Source organism: Mobula hypostoma, chromosome X2, assembly GCF_963921235.1.
Source record: "Mobula hypostoma chromosome X2, sMobHyp1.1, whole genome shotgun sequence".
Classification (NCBI taxonomy): Eukaryota; Metazoa; Chordata; class Chondrichthyes; order Myliobatiformes; family Myliobatidae; genus Mobula; species Mobula hypostoma.
The window spans coordinates 46,856,690-46,874,131 of NC_086129.1; the positions used below are offsets into that span (position 1 = coordinate 46,856,690).

General features: G+C 43.4%; 1 protein-coding gene across 13 annotated transcripts in view; it reads left to right on the forward strand.

The window, feature by feature from the left end:
• Positions 1-2,329: 2,329 nt before the first annotated feature.
• The window catches only part of LOC134340712 (NF-kappa-B inhibitor delta-like), a 261,763-nt gene continuing 246,650 nt past the window's right edge, over positions 2,330-17,442 (forward strand). For 5 of the 13 annotated variants that reach the window (XR_010016615.1, XM_063038177.1, XM_063038178.1 and 2 more), the window contains exons 1-2: positions 2,330-2,946; positions 8,173-8,237. The gene's annotated coding sequence lies outside the window, so the exon portion shown is untranslated. Of the gene's footprint in view, positions 2,947-8,172; positions 8,238-10,654; positions 10,936-17,442 lie in introns of all 13 variants that reach the window. The other 8 variants (XR_010016614.1, XR_010016616.1, XR_010016617.1 and 5 more) reach the window with 5 other exon arrangements.

Consider the following 17,442-nt stretch of genomic DNA (forward strand, 5'->3'; position numbering starts at 1 on the left):
CCACTGGAACTTGGGCCCTCTAGTCCTGGCAACATCCTCGTCAATCTGCTCTGCATTCTTTCTTGTTTAACCACATCTCTATAAAAGGGCAACCCAAACTGTACACTGTACTCTGAGTGCTTCCTCAGCAACAAATTATACAACTACAACATAAAAATGACCTAAAATATTATTAAAGTATTAGACAAAGTACATGAAAATAACCAGGCTTTTTGAGAAACCAAATGTTAGGGTTTATGCAAATAAATGCTGTCCATTTGGTGAAGGGGATTGAAACAGATGCATTGTAATCAATAACAGAGAAGATTTACTAGAATGTTACCTGGGTTTCATCTCCTAAGTTACAGAGAAAGGTTGAACAAGTTGGGTCTTTATTCTTTGGAGTGTAGAAGGTTGAGGGGGGACTTGATAGAGGTGTTTAAAATTACGAGGGGGATAGATAGAGTTGACGTGGATAGGCTTTTTCCATTGAGAGTGGAGGAGATTCAAACAAGAGGGTATGATTTGAGAGTTAAAGGGCAAAAGTTCAGGGGTAACATGAGGGGAAACTTCTTTACTCAGAGAGTGGTGGCTGTGTGGAACGAGCTTCCAACAGAAGTGGTAGAGACAGGTTCAATGTTGTCATTTAAAGTTAAATTGGATAGCTATATGGACAGGAAAGGAATGGAGGGTTATGGGCTGAGTGCAGGTCAGTGGGACTAGGTGAGAGTAAGAGTTCGGCATGGACTAGAAGGGCCGAGATGGCCTGTTTCGGTGCTGTAATTGTTATATGGTTATGGTTATATGGTCAAGAGGATCAGTTGTCGTTCAGACCAAACATCAGAATGGGGAAGAAATGTGATCTAAGTGACTTTGACCTGGAATGATTGTTGGTGCCAGACTGGGTGGTTTGGGTATCTCAGAAACTGCTGATCTCCTGGGATTTTCATGCACAACAGTCTCTAAAGTTTACAGAGAATGGTGTGAAAAACAAAACATGTCCAGTGAGCAGCACTTCTGTGGGCGAAAACATCTTGTTAATAAGAGCTTAATGTCAATTCTTGTTTGATAACACTGCTATGAAAGCCCAAGTGTGAATTTGCTGCATTAGGGATGCTACATAATTGTGGTTGTGTTGAGCAAGGACAGGTTTGAGTGTTCTCTGCTCTAATCCAGGGTATAAAGGGATAACTCTGCGATTATACTGAATCCTCACTTGTGTTTTGACTACATCTTCATCCAACCAGATCTGTTCCCAACACCCTTTCCAGCAACAGTACTAGGATGCCTGTGCTTTAGATTTAGGTCTTGGTTCATGGGTTGGGGATTACACCACAAAGTGTCAGGCAGATGCTGAGCTACAGTTTGAGTAACTGCACTACATTTGCAACAAACTGAATCTTCCAGTGGCCAACCATTTTAAATCCAATCACCAACAAGAGAAAATCTGCAGATGCTGGAAATCCGAGCAACACACACAAACTACTGGAGGAACTCAGCAGGCCAGGCAGTATCTATGGAAAAGAGTACAGACGAGACGTTTTGGGCCGAGACCCTTCATCAGGACCAGAAAAAAAGATGAGCCTTTTCCATAGATGCTGCCTGGCCTGCTGAGTTCCTCCAGCATGTTTTGTGTGTTGCCTAAATCCAATCAGCATTCTCATTCCAACACGTTGGCCCATAGCCTCCTGTACTGCCACGATGAGGCCATATTCAGGTTGGAAGAGCAACACCTCATAATCAGCCTGCATAACCTCCAACCTGACAGCATGACCATCAATTTCTCCAATTTCTTCCTTCTCCCCCTTCTCTCCTTTTCTATTCCCCAATCTGGTGCCCCTTTCACCCCTTCCCTTCTCCTCATCTGCCTATCACCTTCCTCTGTTCCCCCTCCTCCTTCCCTTTCTGCCATGGTCCACTCTCCTCTCCTATTAGATTCCTCCTTCTTCAGTCCTTTTCCACTATCACCTCCCAGCTCCTCACTTCACCATTCACAAGGCTTCACCTATAACCTTCCAGCTTGCACTCCTTCATCTCCTCCCCCCCCCACCTTCTTATTCTGGCTTCTTCCCCCTTCCCTTCCAGTCCTGAAGATGGGTCTCAGCCTAAACTCTTGACAGTTTATTCATTTCCATAGATCCAGCCTGACCTGCTGAGTTCCTCCAGCATTTTGTGTGTGTAGCTGCAGGGTAAGTGGATGTTATTATTTATTGTACTAAATGTGCCCTTTATACTAACTCCAACATTCGATCAAAGTCCACTTGGAGCACACAGTCCCTGAAAGTTCAAAAATTCCTTCGTAAAAATGTAAAAATACACAAATCAGTACAGTTTGCTGTTCTTCCCCTTATCGGATGGAACAGATAAGAGCAGGTTAATAAATCCCAGGAGTTGGGTAATCAGATATCAGAAAGTAGGAGAACTAACTGTAAAGATGAAGCCACACTCAGGTTGGAGGAACAACACCTTATATTCCGTATGGGTAGCCTCCAACCTGATGGCATGAACATTGACTTCTCTAACTTCTGCTAGGCCCTACCTCCCCCTCGTACCCCATCTGTTACTCTTTTTTATGCACACATTCTTTCTCTCACTCTCCTTTTTCTCCCTCTGTCCCTCTGAATATACCTCTTGCCCATCCTCTGGGTCACCCCCCCCCCGTCTTTCTTCCCGGACCTCCTGTCCCATGATCCTCTCGTATCCCCTTTTGCCACTCACCTGTCCAGCTCTCGGCTCTATCCCTCTCCCTCCTGTCTTCTCCTATCATTTTGGATCTCCCCCTCCCCCTCCAGCTTTCAAATCCCTTACTCACTCTTCCTTCAGTTAGTCCTGACGAAGGGTCTCGGCCTGAAACGTCGACTGCACCTCTTCCTATAGATGCTGCCTGGCCTGCTGCGTTCACCAGCAACTTTGATGTGTGTTGCTTGAATTTCCAGCATCTGCAGAATTCCTGTTGTTGTCAAGCAGGTAAGAGCAGGTTTAGAAACCTTTTTCATAATTCAACAAAGTTCAACAGAAATAGGATTCTTTTGAGATCAAATTTTCTTTCTCAAAAGGAGTCAAGAGATGAAATTCTGCTTGGCTTTGTGATTGGTTTATTAACTAAATGTTTATTGATTACCGTGACACACAGACTGGGAAGCTGGTGTTAACTGATTTCAACTGTTTCCAATATTTTCAGGAAGGGGAAGAAGTCCCCAAGATTTGATCTTAGGTTTTCAGTGTTCCATTATGTTATTGGTGCTCTGGTGAGAGTGTCTAAGAGCATTGAAAACAGGCCCCTCAGCCCAACTTGACCATGCCAAGCAAGTTGCCTAACTGAACTAGACTCATTCCCCTGCATTTTGTCCATATCCCCCTGAACCTCTCCTATCACCTACTTGTCCAAGTGTCTTTTGAATGTTGTAATTATACCCACCTCTACCAGTTCCTCTGGCAACTCATTCCATATACAGATCAGACTCTGTGTGAAAACGTTGCCCCTCTGGTCCCTTTTAAGAATAGGGGAGTAACCCACAATAGGGGAGTAATCCACATAATAGGGGAGTAACCCACAATAGGGGAGTAATCCATATAACCCTGTATTATTTCTACTCGGTGATATTGAAGGGATAAAACCGAAACTTAAATTGAATAAATATCAGAAAGAATTTATAAAAATTGCATTGGCAGTAGCTAAGAAGACTATAGCATTTACTTGGAAATCTGATTCGTATTTAAGTATGGATCATTGGAATAATGAAATGGCTAGTTCTATTCCACTTGAAAAAATTACTTATAATTTAAGAGATAATTATGTAACATTCTTGAATATTTGGCGCCCTTATTTACAAAAGATAGGATGTCATATTTAAGTGCTCCGACAAAGAATTTGGTTACTTGGGGAAAATACCAAATTTATTTTGAATCCCATGGAGCATGTGGAAACCTTCCAATATCCAGGCGGCTCTTCTTTTTTTTTCTTTCTTTCTTTTAGGTAGGACTATATATGGGGGGGGGGGGAGGGTTAAGGGGAGGGGGGGTAGATTTTATCTTTTCATGTATTCTTTTTGAAAATTTAATAAAAATTATATATAAAAAAAAATAGGGGAGTTCATTGAGAGTAGGGGAGATTCAAACAAGAGGACATGAGTTGAGAGTTAAAGGGCAAAAGTTTAGGGGTAACACGAGGGGGAACTTCTTTACTCGGAGAGTGGTAGCTGTGTGGAACGAGCTTCCTGTAGAAGTGGTAGAGGCAGGCTCGACATTGTCATTTAAAATAAAATTGGATAGGTATATGGACAGGAAAGGAATGGAGGGTTATGGGCTGAGTGCAGGTCGGTGGGACTAGGTGATAGTAAGCATTCAGCACGGACTAGAAGGGCCGAGATGGCCTGTTTCCATGCTGTAATTGTTATATGGTTATATGGTTAAATCTTTCTCCTCTTACTTTAAACCTGTGCTCTCTAGTTTTGGACCTTCTTACCCTGGAACACCTTCTCTACACCCTCATGATTTTATAAACCCCTATAAGATCACCTCTCAGTCTCCTAACCACCAGGGATAAAAGTTCCAAACTATCCAGTCTCTCATTCTAACTCAAATCCTTCAGAACAAAGTTATGATATACCACTTGTATGGAGGACTAAGGTACATTGTCCTATCACGTTTGGGTGCAGACAAAGTTGCTGCTTGTCCTTATAGATTGCCTTAAGGCTACCAGTTTGTCATACAGAATGTACGTAAATTGTACAATAGAAATTCTAACCTGTTTGTCAAAGTTTTTTTAACTTAGTTTATGCATTTTCCTTGTAGGTTTTAGTTATGTTGAAAAAATGCTAGAATAACATGTTATTATAAGACGATAAAACCATAAGATATAGGAGCAGAATTAGGCCATTTGGCCCATCAAGTCTGCTCTGCCATTTTATCATGGCTGATCCAGTTTCCCTCTCAGCCCCAATCTCCTGTCTCCTCCCCGTATCTCTTTATGCCCTGACTGATCAAGAATCAATCAATCTCTGCCTTAAATATACATAATGACTTGGCCTCCACAGCTGCCAATGGCAAAGAATTCCACAGATTCACCACTCTCTGGCTAAAGAAATGTCTCCTCGTTTCTGTTCTAAAAGGATGCCCCTCTATTCTGAGGCTGTGTCCTCTGGTCTTAGACTCTCCCACCATAGGAAACATCCTCTCCACATCCACTCTATCAAAGCCTTTCGCCATTCAATAGGTTTCAATGAATTCATCCCTCATTGTTCTGAATTCTGGTGAATACAGGCCCAGTGCCATCAAGTGCTATTCATATGACAAACCATTCAATTGTGAAATCATTAGATAGTTTGTTATGTGCAGTGTCCTACGACGTGGGTGATCATGGTCTTTCCACGACCATGAGTATTCTTAACAAATTTTTCTACAGAAGTGGTTTGCTATTGTCTTCTTCTGGGCAGTGTCTTTATCAGTACTTTTCAGAAATGGTCTGCCTGGCATCAGGTGCTGCATAACCAGGACTTCTGATATGCACCAGATATTCATATGACCATTCACCACCTGCTCCCTCGGCTTCACGTGACCCTGATCGGTGGTCTAAGCAGATGCTATATCATGCCTAAGGGTGACCTGTAAGCTAGCGGAGGGAAGGAGAGCCTTACACCTCCTTTGGTGAAGATGTAGCTCTACCCCGCCACCCTAATATTACATACGTCTCATATTTGTGAAAGTATTTCTACATCTTTAAAATGGAAAATGCACTGGTGCAGTCAGACTGAATCTATGGTGTACTCACAGTGAAACTGAGGACAAGCCAAAGAGGTGAGTACAAGCTGAGGAAGTGAATACAATGCAACCTGGTGAGGCAGTGTCAGGTATGTTTTAATGCAGGTCAGGTAGCTTCTATGGAGGGGAATAAACAGTTGATGTTTCAGGCTGAGACCGTTCATCATGATGGGCATATCTGGGTTGAAGACAATGTACAACAAAAAAATAAAATGCTGGAAGAACTCAGCAACTCGGGCAATGTCTGTGGATAAAATGTGCACCTGGTGGCTTCAAGTCAAGACCCTACATGAAACCTGAGAGGAAAGAGGAAAGATTACCAGTATACCATAGTAAATATACTGCTCTTTACTGGCAATATTTCTTCTTCCCTCTCTTTTAGGTGCTTTCCCCCTAAGGACAAATTCAGAAGTGCAATGGAATTCTCCATTTGTCTGGATTAGTGAAATTCCAACAATACAGTACTCATGAAACTCAGTGCCATCCATGGGGCAAGAGCTTGTTTGATAGCCCACCCCACCCCACCATATATCACCCCTCCCACCCTCCACTTTTGCTGCATTGTGTAACATCTACAAAACACACTGCAGTTCTTCACCCTAGCTGTTCTTACAGAATGTCCCAAGCCCACTATCTCCACCATCTAGAGGGACAAGGACACACAAAATGCTGGAGAAACTCAGCAGGTCAGGTGTTTTGGGCCAAGGCCTTTCATCAGGACTAGAAAGGAAGGGGGAGGGTAAAAAAGGGGGGTGGAGGACAATGTAGAAGATGATAGATGAATCCAGGTTGGTAGGGAGTGGGAATGAAGTAAGAAGCTGAGAAGTGTAAGGTAGTAAAGGTTTACAAGGATGTTGCCTGGATTGGGGAGCATGCCTTATGAGAATAGGTTGAGTGAACTTGGCCTTTTCTCCTTGGAGCGACGGAGGATGAGAGGTGACCTGATAGAGGTGTATAAGATGATGAGAGACATTGATCGTGTGGATAGTCAGAGGCTTTTTCCCGGGACTGAAATGGCTAGCACGAGAGGGCACAGTTTTAAGGTGCTTGGAAGGAGGTACAGAGGAGATGCCAGGAGTAAGTTTTTTACGCAGAGAGTGGTGAGTGCGTGGAATGGGCTGCCAGTGGCAGTGGTGGAGGCGGATATGATAGGGTCTTTTAAGAGACTCCTGGCCAGGTATATGGAGCTTAGAAAAATAGAGGGCTATGGGTAAGCCTAAGTAGTTCTAAGGTAGGGACATGTTCAGCACAGCTTTGGGGGCTGAAGGGCCTGTATTGTGCTGTAGGTTTTCTATGTTTCTAAGTAGATTTAAATAATAATTAACTGGAAATTCACATTGAAATGGCTTGTGGTTACATTTGGCAAAGAGGATTAGTTATTTAATGCAGTGGAAGGAAAAAGAAATGCTGTGTTTTTTATTTTCAATAAAATTGTGGGAAGTACAACAAGGCAGACTTTGCTTTAGCTTTATGTGTCATATTACCCTGAAACATCGAAACATACAATGAAATGTGTCTTTTGTGTCAATAATGAACGCATTCCAAGGATGTGCTGGGAACAGCCTGCAAATCTTGAAATGATTATAGCACCAAAATAGCGTGCCCACAACTTTCCACCCTAAACTGTACATGTTTGGAATGTGGGAGGAAACTGGACCATGTGCTCACCAGAGTTGGTCTATTTTGACTGGGTGAAGTAACATCTTGGTTTTAAAATCCTCGCCCTTCTTTTCTAAATTCACTGAGGTTTCACTTCCCCATACTTGCCACCTCTGAAATATTCAGGCTTCTGTAGTCTGGACACTTGATCATCCCTGAATTGGATTGTTCCACCATTAACAGCTGACCTTCAGCTCCCATGTTGCTAAATCCTGGAATTCCTTCCCTCCTGGAGGCAGCAGTTAGCACAATCATTTTACAATCATGGATCTCTCTGCTGTCTGAGAGCAGTTTGTATGTTCTTCCTGTGACCACATGGGATTCTCCCTAGTGCGCTGGCTGCATCCCACGTTCCTAAGATTAGGGATAGTAAGTTGTGGGGATGCTATATTGGTGCCAGAAACGTGGCAACACTTGCAGGCTGCCACAGCACAGTTCTCAGACTGTGTTGGTTGTTGATTTAAAATGTTTTGATGTACATGTGATAAATAAAGCTAACATTTTCTTTTCTCTTTTTACTCCTTTCTTCTTTTAAGTTAATCTTTGCCCAAACTTTTAGTCATCTGCTTTAACATCTTGTCAAATAGAACTTGATAACACTCCTGTGAAGTTACTAAATAAATATGTTGTTTATGTGGCTGTTGATCATTGATTTCATATCAGTAAACACTGAGTTATTGATCAATATCTCAAGGATTTGCATAACTTGTTATATCTGTCCATGCTTTGACCATCATATGATTAAAAACTACTGATGAGTTTGCTTCATTACAGATTTGATCACTTCCTTGTTAACACAATGAAGATATTCATCATTACTTTGCTGCTTGTCTTAAAAGGTATGTGACAAGAATATATTTGATGACAGTTTTAATTCAGTAGGCAGATGTTGAATATGCATATTATCAAATGGAATGAGGTATTTAAATCTTAATGTTCTCTGTCAGTCAGATCTAAAAAATATCTCTAAACGATTCCAATTCCGATTCTGATTCAGATTCATTTATCCCATGCACATCGATACATGCAGTGAAATGTTAACAACCAACACATCCTAAGGATGTGCTGGGCACAGCCCACAAGTGTTGCCACACATTCCGGTGCCAATATACCAAGCCCACAATGCTCAGCAGAACAACCTTGAATACAACAAACAATAAAACAACAACAGCAAATCGAGCGTTATTCCTCTTTCTCACCCACACGCACAGACTGTCCTCCGACTCCAGGGCAGGCCTCAGGGCTTCTCGGCCTCCAGGCTCCAACCGTCAGGCTAATAACAAATATTAAAAAGAAATCCAACTATGCATTATTGGCAAATATGACTAATTTTGTTCTTTCAGAAACTATATAATATTTCTTTTTATTAGTAAATACAATTACTCCTCTATTCTAATTGAAATGATGAACTGTACTGTGGACGGGATGGTAAGACAGTGGTTAGCACCACACTTGCTCTTGCTTCTCACTCTAACTTCTCATCTTTTTTCCAGACCCCATGAAGGGTTTTGGCCCGAAACGTCGACTGTTCATTCTTTTCCATAGATGCTGCCTGAGCTGCTGAGTTTCTCCAGCATTTTGTGTGTGTTGCTTTGGATTTCCAGCATCTGCAGATTCTCGTGTCATAGCGGTTAGCACAACGCTTTACAGCACCAGAATCAGTAGAATCGGAATCAGGTTTTTATCACCGGCATGTTACCTTAGCAGCAGCAGTTCACTGCAATACATAATCTAGCAGAGAGAGAAATAATAATAAATAAAATAATAATATTAATAAATAAATGAGTTAATCAATTACGCATACTGAATAGATTAAAAAAAACATGCAAAAACAGAAACACTGTATATCAAAAAAAAAGTGAGGTAGTGGCCAAGGGTTCAATGTCCATTTAGGAATCAGATGGCAGAGGGGAAGAAGCTGTTCCTGAATCACTGAGTGTGTGCCTTCAGGCTTCTGTACCTCCTACCTGATGGTAACAGTGAGAAAAGGGCATGTCCTGGGTGCTGGAGGTCCTTAATAATGGATGCTGCCTTTCTGAAACACCGCTCCCTGAAAATGTCCTGGGTACTTTGTAGACTAGTGCCCACGATGGAACTGACTAGATTTACAACCCTCTGCAGCTTCTTTCGGTCCTGTGCAGTAGCCTCTCCATACCAGACAGTGATGCAGCCTGTCAGAATGTACCAGCAGCCCAGGTACAATTCCCGCTGCCGTCTGTAAGAGTTTGTACGTTCTTCCTGTGACCGTGTGTACTTCTCCGGATGCTCCAGTTTCCTCCCACACAGTAAAGATGTCCAGTTAGGGTTATTGAGTTGTAGGCATGCTATGTTAGTGGCGGAAGTGTAGTGACATTTGCGGGCTGCCCAGCACAATCCTCGCTGATTTGATTTGATGCAAATGGTGCATTTCACTGTATGCTTTAACATACATGTGACATCTTGATCTTTAGAATTAAATTAAAGATTCCATATGGACTCCAAGGTGCTGACCTGTTGTGTGGTGTATTCACTGTAACACACTGTAAAAGTGGCATGGTGAAGAGCTGATTATCTGAGTGTTTATTTCAAAGTCAGTACCAAGCTCCCTGGGTCTCTGCCTGGGTAAGTGGACAGAGTGAGTCTGAGCAATTGTGCAGCTCCTGGACCACCTGCCCTCCATCACCAAGGGTGACTGTAGCAACCTGGGAGAGTCTGTGGCCTCATCAGCCACCTCTGAAACCACAAAACCCAGACTGGAAACGAGTCTGAAACAACACACTCAAAACGCTAGAGATACTCAGCAGGTCAGACCTATGGAGGGGACGTTTCGGGCCGAGACCCTTCATCAGGACTGAAAAGGAAAAGGGAAGAAGTAGGTGTGGGTGTGGGGAAGGAGTACAAGCTGGCAGGTGCTGGGTGAGAGCAGGTGAGGGGGAAGGTGTATGGGTGGGGGAGGAAAGATGAAAAGGATAGGTGGAAGAGGTAAAGGGCTGTAAAATGAAGGAATCTGTCAGGAGAGGAGAGTGGACCATGGAAGAAAGGGAAGGCGGAGGCGTACCGGAAGGAGGTGATGGGTAAATGAGGAGAAGGGAAGGGGTGAGAGGGTAACCAGAATGAGGAATGATAAATGAGAGAAGGATTTAAGGTGAGAGAAGTCTTTCTTGATCCCTAAGGATTGCCTTGGAAAAGGTAAAAAAAGGTACAAATGTCATTGCATGGACATGAGTATGAACTATATTTAAATTCAATTTATTAAATAAATCAGAATTGTTCACAGTTAAACTGGAGAGTTTACCTGACCGTCTGGCATCAATCTCCTCACACTGCCGGTCCACAACGATCTGGAGACTCTCCAGCTCCCCGACAAGGTTTACCAAGGCGCTCAGTTCAAGAGCAGTAACTGCTCGTCCTGCCAGCAGCACCCACGTTCCGTGAAGGAATTGAAAACAACCCACTACATCCAACCTAGAAAGCAGTGCCCGTCATCAGGGACCCCACCACCCAGGCCATACTACCATCAGCCAGGAGGTACAGGAGCCTCAGGACCCACACCACCAGGTACATGAACAGTTATTACCCTACAACCATCAGACTCCTGAAGCAGCGTGGATAACTTCACTCACTACAACACTGAACTGATTCCATAACCTATGAACTCACTTTCAAGGACTCTTTACAACTCGTGTTCTCAGTATTTACTTATTTATAATAATTAGTTGCTTTTTTATATTTGCATAGTTTGTCTTCTTTCGCACACTGTTTTTGTGTGTAGTTTTTCACTGATTCTGTTGTATTTCTTCGTTCCACTGTGAGTGCTGGCAAGAAAAGTAGCACAGTAGCATAGTGGTTAAACACAACACTTTACAGTACCGGCAGCCTGGGTTCATCTCCCACTGTTGCCTGTAAGGAGTTTCTACCTTCTCTCCGTGATTGCGTGGGTTTCCTCCGGGTGCTCTGGTTTCCTCCCACAATCCAAAGACATACCAGTTGGTCATTATAAAATTTCCCGTGATTAGGCTTTGGGGTGCCTCCCAGCAAGGGATTGGTGAGTGGCACGGCTCGAGGGGCCAGAAGGGCTTGTTCCACACTGTAAACAATAAATAAATAAACAAAATTGATCTCAGGCTAGTACACAATGATATATATGCACATTGATAACAAATTTACTTTGAACTTAAAACTTGGTAATATTTGCAGGTGTACCCCGTGCTACAGTTAATCTGCTGCTTAAACTCATCCATAAATTAGATTCTCATTCTAGTTTTGCAATGTCTCTATGGCCAGTCTACTCCCTGTAAGTTTGCCCAGCTCCATAAATCTCTAAGCCCTTAGCTCTCCTCTGGTCCTTGTCTTGGGCTTTGGTGCCCATGATTTCCAATGTAAAATTCCCACTCTAACCTTCTCTCCTTCTGGAGGAAAAGCAGAAAAGCAGATTGTTATTTAAATGGAAAGGGATTGGGAAACATTGACATATGAAATGATCTCAGTGATCTTGAACACGAGTCACTGAAGACAAACATGAGGTGAGAGCTGGCAGTGATAAGGCAGAATGGTATGTTAACTTTCACCGCAGAAGGTTCTGAGAACAGGAACAAGAATGCCTTGTTTGAATTAATTTATGGTTCATGGGTTAGGGATTCTAGGGGGGAGTCTAGGACCAGAGGTCACAGCTTCAGAATAGAAGGACATCTCTTTAGAATAGAAATGAGAAGGAATTTCTTTAGCCAGAGGGTGGTGAATCTGTGAAATTCATTGCCATGGACAGCGGTGGAGGCCAAGTCTTTGGGTATATTTGCAGCAGAGGTTGATCAGTTCTTGATAAGTCAGGATGTCAAAGGTTACAGGGAGAAAGCAGGAAAGTGAGATTAAATAAATCAGCCATGATGAAATGGCAGCTGAGACTCAGTGGGCTGAATGGCCTGATTATGCTCCTATGTCTTATGGTCTTATGGGAATACAAACCAAGTTTCAGCCAGGGTTTTGCTGAGGCCATACCTGGAGAATTGTGTACAGTTAGACCGGGAGACTGCTTCACCGAGCACCTGTGCTCCATCCACCAGAACAAGCAGGATCTCCCAGTAGCCACCCATTTTAATTCCACTTCCCATTCCCATTCCCATATGCCCATCCATGGCCTCCTCCGCTGTCGTGATGAGGCTACACTTAGGTTGGAGGAACAACACCTTGTATTCCATTTGGGTAGCTGTCAACCTGATGGCATGAACATTGTGTTCTCAAACTTCTAGTGGTGCCTCCCCAACCCCCCTCCTTCGCAATTTCCCATCCCCTTGTCTCCCTCTCTCATGTTATCTCCTTGCCCGCCCATTGCATCCCTCTGGTGCTCCTCCCCGCCTTTTTCTTTCTTCCATTGCCTTCTGTCTCTTTCACTAATCAGCTTCCCAGCTCTTTACCTCATTCCTCCCCCTCAAGGTTTCACCTAGCATCTGGCATTTCTTTCTCCCCTCCCCCACCTTTTAAATCTACTCCTCAGCTTTTTCTCTCCAGTCCTGCTAAAGGGTTTCAGCCCGAAACGTCGACTGTACTCTTTTCCATAGATGCTGCCTGGCCTGCTGAGTTCCTCCAGCACTTTGTGTGTGTTGCTCGGATTTCCAGCATCTGCAGATTTTCTCTTGTTTACAGTTTTTCTCTGTTGGTCTAAAAAAGGATCTTAGAGGAAGTATAACAAAAGATGACAAGTCTAATTTTTAGAGTGGCAGGACTGTGTTTTGAGGAGAAATTGAGTTAACTAGGTCCATGTTCACTGGAGGTTAGTGGAAAGAGGGGAGCTTTCAACATTCTGACAGGACTCAGCAGGCTAGACACAGGGAGAATGTTTCCCATATTTACTAATGACATGGAAATCGGGCATTGTGTCTACACTGGCTGTCAGTGTCCCCTGACTGAGATGCCCAGAACCTCAGGTCAAGACGTAAAACTGTTAGGACTGAGGTGTGGAGAAATGTCTTTTCTCAGAGGGTAGTGAATGTGTGGAATTATATATCATGGAAGACTTTAGAGGCCTAGTTACAGCCAAATTGGATAGATTTCTAGAGAAAAGGTATTGGGGATTTGAGAAGAGCATGGGAATCAGTTACTGAGATTGAGGGTCAGTCACTTTATTAATTACACCTATATACCTGCTTATTGATGCAAATATCTGAATCAGCCAATCATGTGACAGCAACTCAATGCAGAAAAGTATGCAGTCATAGTTCAGGTTTAATAATCCTGATTCAGGTTTAATCCGGAGAAGGAAGTCTGAGAATCGGAGCGGGAGTGCGGCGGAAGCCATTTTGAATTTTTCACTTTTCTCATCGGAGTTAAGAGAGGCGGGACTGCGCAGGCGTGTGACGTCGGGCAGTGAAGTGTGAAAGATTTAAAAGGAACACAGCCTTATACAGTGGGCAGCATCATTTTGCAGGCAGCAGAGTGAGCCGGGAGCAGAGTGAAGGCCTAAGGGCTTTGGCTCAACGGGCTTAGGTGGAAACAGGCAAGGTGAAGTAGGTTTGGTTTTCAATTTTTCCTGTTATTTAAGGAAAGGGGGAGGTATGAGTATGAGAGCAGCTTGTTGTTCTCGGTGTCGGATGTGGGAGGTCCTGGAGTCTCCCAGCCTCCCGGACGTCCACATCTGTGCCAGGTGTGCTGAGCTGCAGCTCCTAAGGGACCGCGTTAGGGAACTGGAGCTGCAGCTCGATGACCTTCGTCTTGTCAGGGAGAGTGAGCAGTTGATAGAGAGGAGTTACAGGCAGGTGGTCACACCAGGGCCACGGAAGACAGACAAGTGGGTCACGGTTAGGAGGCGGAAGGGGAAGGGTCAGGTACTAGAGAGTACCCCAGTAGCTGTGCCCCTTGACAATATGTACTCCTGTTTGAGTACTGCTGGGCGGGGGGGACAGCTTACCTGGGGGAAGCAACAGGGCATTGAAGAATGCAGTAGAACAGAAGGATCTTGGAATAATGGTGCATAGTTCCCTGAAGGTGGAATCTCATGTGGATAGGGTGGTGAAGAAAGCTTTTGGTATGCTGGCCTTTATAAATCAGAGCATCGAGTATAGGAGTTGGGATGTAATGTTGAAATTGTATAAGGCATTGGTGAGGCCAAATTTGGAGTATTGTATACAATTTTGGTCACCAAATTATAGGAAAGATGTCAATAAAATAGAGAGAGTACAGAGAAGATTTACTAGAATGTTACCTGGGTTTCATCACCTAAGTTACAGAGAAAGGTTGAACAAGTTTGGTCTTTACTCTTTGGAACGTAAAACGTTGAGGGGAGACTTGATAGAGGTATTTAAAATTATGAGGGGGATTGATAGAGTTGACGTGGTTAGACTTTTTCCATTGAGAGTGGGAGAGATTCAAACAAGAAGACATGAGTTGAGAGTTAAAGGGCAAAGGTTGAGGGGTAACATGAGGGGGAACTTCTTTACTCAGAGAGTGGTAGCTGTGTGGAACGAGCTTCCAGCAGAAGTGGTTGAGGCAGGTTCGATGTTGTCATTTAAAGTTAAATTGGATAGGTATATGGACAGGAAAGGAATGGAGGGTTATGGGCTGAGTGCAGGTCGGTGGGACTAGGTGAGAGTAAGAGTTCGGCATGGACTAGAAGGGCCAAGATGGCCTGTTTCCATGCTGTAATTGTTATATGATTATATGGTAAGAGTCTGGTGTAATGATATATATTCAGAGGGGAAATTCAGGATTCAAGATTGAAGATTGAAGATTCAATGCAGCTTATAGAAACCACAAAAAGCATGGACAACACAATAAAAAGCAATAAATCTACACTCATTGGCCACTTTAATAAGTACACTATGATCTCCTGCTTGTTAATGCCAATCATGTGGCAGCAACTCAATGCATAAAAGCATGCAGACATGGTCAAGAGGTTCCGTTGTTGTTCAGACTAAACCATAAGACCATAAGACATAGGAGCAGAATTAGGCCATCAGGCCCATCGAGTCTGCTCCACCATTCAATCATGGCTGATCCTTTTTTTCTATCCCTTCCTCAACCCCTGTTCCTGGCCTTCTCCCCGTAACCTTTGATGCCATGTCCAATCAAGAACCTATCAATCTCTGCCTTAAATACACCTAATGACCTGGCCTCCACAGCAGCATGTGGCAACAAATTCACCACCCTTTGGTTAAAGAAATGTTTCCACATCTCTGTTTTGAAAGGGCGCCCCTCTATTATGAGGCTGTGCCCTCTTATCCTAGACTCTCCCACCATGGGAAACATCCTTCTGCATCTACTCTGTCTAGGCCTTTCTACATTAGAAAGGTTTCAATGAGATCCCTCCTCATCCTTCTGAATTCCAGCGAGTACAGACCCATCACACATTTCTTGTATGATAACCCTTCCATTCCTGGAATCATCCTTGTGAACCTCCTCTGGACCCTCTCCAATGCCAGCACATCTTTTCTAAGATGAGGAGCCCAAAACTGTTCACAATACTCAAGGTGAGGCCTCACCAGTGCCTTATAAAGCCTCAGCATCACATCCCTGCTCTTGTATTCTAGACCTCTTGAAATGAATGTAAACATGGCATTTGCCTTCCTCACCACTAACTCAACCTGCAAATTAACCTTCAGCATGTTCTGCACAAGGACTCCCAAGTCCCTCTGCGTCTCAGATTCCTGGATTTTCTCCCCATTTAGAAAATAGTCTGCATGTTTATTTCTACTACCAGAGTGCATGACTATGCATTTTCCAACATTGTATTTCATTTGCCACTTTCTTGCCCATTCTCCTAATCTGTCTAAATCCTTCTGCATCCTACCTGCTTCCTCAACACTACCTGCCCCTCCACCAATCTTCCTATCATCTGCAAACTTGGCAACAAAGCCATCTATTCCATCATCTAAATCATTTATATACAGCATAAAAAGAATCGGTCCCAACACCGACCCCTGCGGAACACCACTAGTCACTGGCAGCCAACCAGAAAAGGATCCTTTTATTCCCACTCACTGCCTCCTACCAATCAGCCAATGCTCTAACCATGCCAGCAACTTTCCTGTAATACCATGGGCTTTTAACTTGGTAAGCAGCCTCATGCGTGGCACCTTGTCAAAGGACTTCCGGAAGTCCCAATATACAACATCAACAACATCCTCTTTACCTATCCTACTTGTAATCTCCTCAAAGAATTCCAACAGGTTCATCAGGCAGGATTTTCCCTGAAGGAAATCACACTGACTTTGTACTACCTTGTCCTGTGTCACCAAGTACTCCATCACCTCATTCTTAACAATTGACTCCAACATCTTCCCAACCACTGAGGTCAGGCAAACTGGTCTATAATTTCCTTTCTGCTGCCTTCCTCCTTTCTTAAAGAGTGGAGTGATATTTGCCAGAGTCCAATGATTTTTGGAAGATCATTACTAATGCCTCCACAATCACAACCACTACCTCTTTCAGAACCCTAGGGTGCAGTTCCTCTGGTCTGGGTGACTTATGTACCCTGAGGTCTTTCAGCTTTTTGAGCACCTTCTCCCTTGTGATAGTAACTGCACCCACTTCTCTTCCCTCACACCCTTCAACATCTGGCACACTGCTCGTGTCTTCCACAGTGCAGACTGATGCAAAATACTTATTTAGTTCATCTGCCATCTCCTTGTCCCCTGTTATTTCTCCTGCCTCATTTTCTAATGGTCCTATATCCACTCTCATTTCTCTTTTATTTTTTTTTACATACTTGAAAAAGCTTTCACTATCCACTTTGAAATTATTTGCTAGCTTGCTTTCATATTTCATCTTTTCCCTTCCAATGATTTTTTAAATTGCTCTCTGTTGGTTTTTAAAAACTTCCCAATACTCTCTTCCCGCTAATTTTTGCTTTGTTGTATGCCCTTTCTTTTGCTTTGACTTCTCGTCAGCCACAGTTGTACTATTTTACCATTTGAATATTTTTTTCATTTTTGGAATACACATGTCCTGCACCTTCCTCATTTTCCCCAGAAACTCATGCCATTGCTGCTCTGCTGACAACTTACTTTGGCCAACTCCCCTCTCATATCACTGTAATTTCCCTTACTCCACTGAAATACTACTGTATCACACTTT